At 37.9% G+C, this 8,859-nt stretch overlaps 1 non-coding gene across 1 annotated transcript; it reads left to right on the forward strand.

Moving 5' to 3' along the window:
* The first annotated feature begins 3,012 nt into the window (after window positions 1-3,012).
* LOC112731267 (small nucleolar RNA R71) lies at window positions 3,013-3,116 on the forward strand. Its single transcript, XR_003167054.1, has one exon. It is a non-coding gene; the product is annotated as a small nucleolar RNA R71 (small nucleolar RNA).
* The last annotated feature ends 5,743 nt before the right edge of the window (window positions 3,117-8,859 follow it).

Genomic DNA, 8,859 nt, shown 5'->3' on the forward strand with positions numbered 1-8,859 from the left:
TCACACATCAATTCAAATGGTAAGTTCCAATCAAGTGGGGAAATGATAGGAGCAGAGGACAACCTCATTTTCAAATTTTCAAATGCTAACATGCATGTTTCATCGAAGATAAATGGTGTATCAGATACAAGGAGATTGCTTAAGGGCTTGGCTATCTTTGAAAAATCTTTAATAAACCTTCTATAAAAACATGCATGCCCTAAAAAGCTCCTAATTGCCTTGACATCACTATGTGGAGGTAGTTTTTCAATAAGTTCTACTTTAGCTCTGTCAACCTCAATGCCTTGGTTAGAAACTTTGTGACCAAGGACTATTCCTCCTGTCACCATAAAGTGACATTTCTCCCAATTCAAGACCAGATTGGTCTCTTGGCATCTTTTCAATACCAAGGCGAGGTGATGTAGGCAACTAGGGAAGGAATCTTCGAATACCGAGAAATCATCCATAAAAACTTCAATGAATTTTTCTATCATATCTGAAAAGATAGAAACCATGCAGCGTTGGAAAGTCGCAGGTGCATTACATAGCCCAAATGGCATGCGCCTGTAAGCAAACACTCCATATGGGCAAGTGAATGAGATTTTCTCTTGATCTCTGGGATCAACCACTATTTGGTTATATCCTGAATAACCATCAAGAAAATAATAATATGCGTGCCCTGCAAGTCTTTCCAACATTTGATCTATGAATGGAAGGGGGAAATGATCTTTTCGTGTAGCCTCATTGAGCTTCCTGTAGTTTATGCACATCCGCCATCCTGTGACTGTCCTTGTAGGAATTAGTTCGTTCTTCTCATTGGGAACCACGATAATTCCTCCCTTTTTTGGGACGACATGCACGGGGCTAACCCAGGGGCTGTCTGAGATCGGGTAGATTACCCCTCCCTGCCATAACTTCATAACTTCTTTCTGTACCACTTCCTTCATGATTGAGTTCAACCTCCTTTGGGATTGAATGGATGGTTTGGCATCATCTTCCAGCAGTATCTTGTGCATGCATATGGCCGAACTTATCCCTTTCAGGTTAGCAAGAGTCCATCCAATGGCATCTTTGTGTTTTCGCAGTACTTTGAGCAGTTCATCCTCTTGATCTTGGCTGAGGCATGAGCTTATGATTACTGGGTAATTTTCATTTTCTCCTAAGTATGCATATTTGAGAGTGGGTGGCAGTGCTTTGAGTTCAAGTTTGGGTGCCTCTGACTTTTCGTTCTCTTCCTTTGGTGCACCTTGTATTTGAATCTCTGCTGTTGCAACCTCTTCACTAAACGTTGACTCCTCCTCTATTAAACCTTCAGGTTCTTCTTCTTCAAAACTTTCTTGCACTGCATCTTCAAGTGAGTCCAACCTCATACACTCTCCCAATTACTCTGGTGGGTAACTCATGGCCTTGAACACATTGATCGTCATCTTTTCATTGTGTAATCGCAGGATGAGACCTCCTTTTTGTACATCAATGACAGCTCCAGCAGTGGCCAAGAATGGCCTTCCTAGGATGATGGAAGCCTTGGCTTCCTCCTGCATGTCCAGCACTACAAAGTCTGCTGGGAAGATAAAATCTTCCACTTTCACCAGCAAATCTTCTACGACGCCATGCGGGAACTTGAACGATCGGTCTGCCAATTGTAGGGTCATCTTTGTTGGTTTAGCTTCCTCAATCTTCATCTTTCTCATCATAGCTACCGACATCAAATTGATGCTGGCTCCTAAGTCACAAAGAGCCTTTTCCACTGTGATTTCCCCTATAATACAAGGGATCTGAAAACTCCCGGGATCCTTCAATTTCTGGGGTAGTTTGTGCTGAATAATAGCACTACATTCTTCAGTTAATATCACAGTCTCGTTGTTCTTCCAGCTTCTCTTCTTAGTCATTAGCTCCTTTAAAAACTTGTCGTAGAGTGGCATTTGTTCTATTTCTTCAGCAAAGGGTATATTGATTTGTAGTTTCTTGAAGATTTCCAAAAATCTCGAAAACTGGTTGTCATCCCCCTTCTTCTTTAATTGCTGAGGATATGGTACTCTTGGTACGTCTGGCTTCAGTACTCCTTCCCCTTTTTGTGAACTCAAAGTAGGAACTTGAGCTCCATCCTGCTCTTCTTCCTCTTTATCTGAGTCCTTTTCTTGTGGTTTCTGGGGGGTTTCCTTTAGTTCCTTCCCACTTCGAAGAGTGATAGCTTGACACTCCTCCCTTTGTGTTGAGTCAGTATTGCTGTGAAGGTTGTGGCTGGAAATTTGCTTGAATAAGTAGCCAATTTGTGTCTCAAGTTTCTTGATGGCAGCATCCTGATTCTACATATTGGACATCACTTCTTCTCGGAACGCTTTACTGTCTTGAATCTCTTTGCCTATGCCTTCAAGTAGATTCTCAATCCTTGAGAGTCTGTCATCAAATGATGGTAGATTGGGATTAGAGGTGGAAGGATGAGGAGGGTTATTTTGGCCTTGGTAAAGGTGTTGAGAGGGTTGGTTATGTGGGTGCTGATATGGTCTAGATGTGAAATATTGGTGGGCTGCATTGTTGTTGGGATTTGAACGTCTTTGATCTATGCCTTGGTCTTGTTGATTTCCCCACCCAAAGTTTGGGTGATTCCTCCATCCAGGGTTATAGGTCTTAGAGTATGGATCATGGTTTTGCCTAGGTAAATTCCCAATGTAGTTGGCTTGCTCCTGACTAACCTCTGCTTCTTCATTCACTCCTTCTTGGGTTGTTGATGAAGTAGTGATTGCTGCTACTTGGTTCCTCTCCATCTTCTTGGTGAGGTCAGCCAGCTGCTGGGTAATAAGCTTGTTTTGGGCCAGCAGAGCATCTACATTGTTTAGCTCCATTACTCTTCTAGTGTTGCCTCTTTCAGAAGCATAGAAATAATCATTCTCTGCTACTATTTCAATGACATCTATGGCTTCCTCAATGGTCTTCTTCTTGTTCAAAGATCCTCCGGATGAATGGTCTACTACCTTCTTTGATTCATATGACAGGCCTTCATAGAAAATGTGCAGCTGCACCCATTCGTTGAACATGTCAGGTGGACACCTCCTTGTCAGGTCCTTAAACCTCTCCCATGCTTCATAAAGAGTCTCACCATCTTGTTGCCTGAAAGTTTGGACCTCAGCTCTCAGCCTATTAATTCGTTGAGGGGGGTAGAATCTTGCTAAGAATTTGTTCACTATATCTTCCCAAGTTGTCAAGCTCTCCTTCGGAAAAGACTCCAGCCATTTGGCTGCCTTATCCTTGAGTGAGAATGGAAATAAGAGCAGTCTATAGGCGTCAGGATGAACACCATTAGACTTCACTATGTCACAAATTCTAAGGAAGGTGGTTAGATGTTGATTGGGGTCTTCTTGAACACTTCCTCCGAACGAACAGTTGTTCTGAACAAGGGTGATGAGCTGTGGTTTTAGTTCAAAATTGTTGGCATGGATGGTTGGCTTTTGAATGCTACTTCCACAGTTTCCTGGGTTTGGATTGATGTAAGAGCCTAAAACTCTTCTATCCTCCCCAGCATGATTTGCTCGACCTCCTCTGCCATGGTTGTGAGCCTCTTCCTCACGATGGTCTTCCATGTTTGGTTCAAAGTATTCCTCCTCTTCCTCAGCACCAACCACTCTTTTTCTTCTTGCTTCCCTCCTTAATCTAAAGAAGGTTCTCTCAGGTTCAGAATCAAAGGAAGTTAAAGCCCCGCTTCTTCTCCCTGTCATACAAACAACATAGCACAAGCAAGGAAAATAAATGCAGAAAGTATTCTGTTAGAATTACTGTTAGTGTGAGTGATGCAATATATCAAACAGTTAGTGGGTTAGTGAACTAAATTGTAAATAACAAAAAGAAACGAAAAAGTAGGGGGAAGGGAAGAAATTGACTAAAACTGAAAGTAAATTACTCAAACAGAAAATTAAATCAAACAAAACAAAAATGCTCAATCTAGTTATCTTCCAATTTAATCATTGTTGATGCACAATCAATCCCCGGCAACGGCGCCATAAACTTGATGCACGGAAAACTTGTCTCATAACAAATTTCCTTCGGCAAGTGTACCGAATTTTGTCGTCAAGTAAAAACTCACAATAGAGTGAGGTCAAATCCCACAGAGATTGATTGATCAAGCAACTTTAATTAGAGGAATGTTCTAGTTGAGCGAGTCAGAATTTGAGTTGAGAATTGCAGAAAATAAAATGGCGGGAAAGTAAATAACAGAAAAAGTAAATGCTAGAAATAAAGAGCTGAAAGTAAATGACGGAAAGTAAATTGCAGAATTGTAAATGGGAATGGGGTTACTGCTCATAAAAGTAAATGACAGAAACTAAAGAGAATGGGTAAGATCAGAAATGGGGAGTTCATTAGGCTCAGGAGATGTTGCATTCTCCGGATCAATTTCATTTTTATCTCTTGCTCAATCAATGCATTCATTGATCTCCTTGGCAATCTTAAGTGATCGAGTTACAATTCCTTGTAATTCAATCTCTCAAATCTTGATCAATAGCCAATTCCTTGGTCAATTGCTCATGAGAAGTGATGAAGTATGGTCACTGATTATACCACATGCATTTCCCAAATCAAGTATTGAGAGGATTATAGTCACATATCCATCCAAACCCAATTTGGTCCAGCATGAGAAAGCATTTCTAGCATGATCTCTTCCTTCTTCTTTCAAGGTTCAGAAGAGATCCAAGTTTGAATAGCTTCTTTTCCAAGATAACTATCCAATTGGATGAAGATCGAAAGCTTTCAAGTAAAATCAAGAAAACAGATAGAAGAAGAATAATGAAAACTAGTATTGATCCATCAAATTACAACAGAGCTCTCTAACCCAATGAAAGGGGTTTAGTTGTTCATAGCTCTGGAAAATAAAAGCAAAGATGGAGAATACATCATGAAAACAAAACTAGAAGTGCAGAGAATGGCAAAATACAGAGAGTAGTTTTCCCCTAATTTTCAATCTTCCTAATCAATTCAAAGCTACTCCTATATATACTACTCTTCTGATCTTCTAGTTGGCTCCTCAAGTCTTGGGTATAGGCCTTTGGATCTTGAGTTTGAAGCAGTTATCTTCTTCATTGGGCTTAGCTTTACTTCAGAGAGAAAGTGTGAAGTGGGCAGGGACTTTAGCTCAGGACGTTAGTGGTGTTAACATTAAGTGAAATTGTGGGTTCGAGAACGTTAGTGATAATCACCTTTTTCACTAACGTTCCTGACCCAAGTTAGAGCCACGTTAACCTCAACGTTAGTGGCACAAACGTTGCCACTAACGTTGCCTCTTGGTCCTTCGCACACGTTATTGGGACTTACCTTTCCCAATAACGTTGAGAAGCCTCCCCCTTTCTTATGCTAGAGTCCCCGTTAACTTAGTTAACGTGGCTCTTAACGTTAACTTGCCAACCTTTGAGAATGTTAGTGACACTTACCTTTGTCACTAACGTTCCAATGTGCCCCTATCTCCCACGTTAGAGTCCATGTTAACTAGGTTAACGTGGCCTCTAACGTAACAATGCTAGCCATCTCCAACGTTAGTGACAAAGGTGAATGTCACTAACGTTGGCTCATCATCTCTCTTCTTCACGTTAGCTTCCACGTTAACTAAGTTAACGTGGGAGTTAACGTGGCTCATTGTGGCTTGTGTGGTTCATTCCAACGTTAGTGACAAAGTTAGGTGTCACTAACGTTGGCGATCATATACTTTCTCCACGTTGGCTTCCACGTTAACTAAGTTAACGTGGCTTGTGGAGGCTTGGCCAACGTTAGTGACAAAGTTAAATGTCACTAACGTTGGCTTCTCTTTTGCTTCTTAACGTTAGAAGCCACGTTAACTAAGTTAACGTGGCAACTAACGTGGCCACTTATGAGCTTGGCCTAACGTTAGTGACAAAAGTAAGTGTCACTAACGTTGGCTCCATTTTCTTTCCTCCAAGTTAGAGTTCACGTTAACTTATTTAACGTGACTCTTAACGTGGGCTATGATGGCTTTGAGGACGTTATTGGCGATTACTTTTTTCATTAACTTTACAAGCTAGCTCCCATTCCTACGTTAGAAGTCACGTTAGTGAGACTAACGTGGCTGCTAACGTGGTTCTTCCTTGCTTTCTTTGTCCTGAAATCAAGCAATAAAGTGCATCAAAGTTCTAGTCCAAGTCATGGGAAATGCAACATCCAATTTGTCATTAATTTCATGCAAAATCCTCATGAAATCATGTAAAGTGCACAATGTATGCTTGAATCAAGATGTAAGTGAATATCTACCCAAAACTAGCTTATTTTCTAAGGAAATGCATGAAACTTCCTTAAAAACAGTAAAGAAAAGGTCAGTGAAACTGGCCAAAATGCCCTGGCATCATCTAGTGTCAAATTTTAAGTTTGGTGTCAATTGCATTCTTTTAATTTTCTTAAAATTTTCGAAAATTCATGCATTATGTTCTTCATTGATCTTCAAGTTGTTCTTGATGATTTTCCTTGTTTGATCTTTACATTTTCTTGTTTTGTGTCTTTTCTTATTTTTCTTGTGCATTTCGAATTTATTGTGTTCAAAAGTAAAAAAAATTTTAAGTTTGGTGTCTTGCAAGTGTTTCTTTTCTTAAAAATTTTCAAAATTATGTTCTTGATGTTCATCATGATCTTCAAAGTGTTCTTGGTGTTCATCTTGACATTCAAAGTGTTCTTGCATGCATTATTTGTTTTGATCCTAAATTTTTATGTCATGTGTCATTTTGTTGTTTTTCTCTTTCTTCATTAATCCAAAAAAATAAAAAATAATATCTTTCCCTTATTTTACTCATAATTTTCGAAATTTAGAGTTAACTTAGTCAAAAGTTTTAAAAATTTAGTTGTTTCTTGTTAGTCAAGTCAAAATTTCAATTTAAAAAATTCTATCTTTTCAAATCTTTTTCAAAATCAAATCTTTTCCATTTTTCTTTCAATATTTTTGAATTCTTTCTTAAAATTTTTTTTCAAAATCTTTTTCATTTTACTTTTAATGTTTTCGAAAATCTTTAAACAAATTTTCAAAATCTTTTTCTTAATTTTATTTTATAATTTTCGAAATCTCCGCTAGCATTTAATGTTTTGATTAAAAAATTTCAAGTTTGTTATTTTCTTGTTAAGAAAAGTTCAATCTTTAAATTCTAGAATCATATCTTTTAGTATCTTGTTAGTCAAGTTATCAACTTTAATTTTAAAAATCAAATATTTTTAATTTCTTTTTCAAATCTTTTTCAAAATAAATTTCAATCATATCTTTTTCAAAACTTAATTTCAAAATCTTTTTCTCACTTCTTATCTTTTCAAAATTTATTTTCAAATCTTTTTCAAAATAAATTTCAATCATATCTTTTTCAAAACTTAATTTCAAAATCTTTTTTCACTTCTTATCTTTTCAAAATTTATTTTCAAATCCTTTTCAAAATAAATTTCAAATCATATCGTTTTTAAAATTTTAATTTCAAAAACCTTTTTTTTAACTTCTTATCTTTTCAAAACTTATTTTCAAATCTTTTTCAATTAACTACTTGATTTTTTGTTTAATTTTCCAAGTTTACTATTTCTTATCTTTTTCGAAAACCACTAACAACTTATTCAAAATTCTTTTTAATTAACTAATTTTTTTAAAATTCTAATTTTATTTTTTTTAATAAATTTCGAATTCTAACTTATAATTAAAATAAAAACAAAAATATTTTTCTTTTCTTTTAAATTAATATTCGAATACTCCCCCTCTCTCTCTGTGTTCGAATTTCTTCTTTTTCCCTCTCTATTCTCATTCTTCTATTCTTCTACTCACATAAAGGAATCTCTATACTGTGAATAAAGGATTCCTCTTCTTTTCTGTTCTCTTCTTTTTCATATCAGCAGGAATAGGGATAAAGACATCCTTGTTGAAGCTGATCCTGAACCTGAAAGGACTCTGAAGAGGAAGCTAAGAGAAGCTAAAGCACAACACTCTGGAGAGGACTTTACAGAAATTTTCGAAAAAGAAGTAGACATGGCAGCCAAACCCAATAACAATGGTGGAGATGCAAGGAAGATGCTTGGTGACTTCACTGCACCAAGTTTTTGGCTTCAATAATAATAATGGTGGGAGAAATAGGTTTGGCAATAGCAAGCCTTTTCCATCATCATCTCAACAACAGACAGAGAATTCTCGGCAAAGCCTCTCTGACTTAGCAACCATAGTCTCTGATCTAACTAAGACCACTCACAGTTTCATGACTAAAACAAGGTCATCCATTAGAAATCTGGAGGCACAAGTGGGTCAGCTGAGTAAAAGAGTTATTGAAATCCCTTATAGTACTCTCCCAAGCAATACAGAAGAGAATCCAAAGAGAGAGTGCAAGGCCATCAATATATCCAAAGTGGCCGAATGCACAGAGGGGGGAAAGGTAGTGAATTCCAGAGAGGAAGACCTCAATGGACATCCACTGACCACTAAGGAGTTCCCTAATGAGGAACCAAAGGAATCTGAGGCTCATCCAGAGACCATAGAGATTCCACTGAACTTACTGTTGCCATTCATGAACTCTGATGAGTATTCTTCCTCTGAAGAGGATGAAGATATTGCGGAAGAGCATGTTGCTCGGTATCTAGGAGCAATCATGAAGCTGAATGCCAAGTTATTTGGTAATGAGACTTGGAAGGATGAATCGCCCTTGCTCACTAAGGAACTGAATGAGGACTACCTTGTGTTTAAGGCTCAAGGATCTTCCTCTGTAACCATGGAGAGGAAGCATGAAAAGCTTCTCTCAATACAGAGTCAAGCAGAGCCCCCACATTCAAACTCTAAGTTTGGTGTTGGGAGGCAACAATCATGCTCTGAGTATCTGTGAAGCTCTGTAAGAGCTCACTGTCAAGCTATTGACATTAAAGAAGCGCTTATTGGGA

Source organism: Arachis hypogaea, chromosome 12, assembly GCF_003086295.3.
Source record: "Arachis hypogaea cultivar Tifrunner chromosome 12, arahy.Tifrunner.gnm2.J5K5, whole genome shotgun sequence".
NCBI lineage: Eukaryota > Viridiplantae > Streptophyta > Magnoliopsida > Fabales > Fabaceae > Arachis > Arachis hypogaea.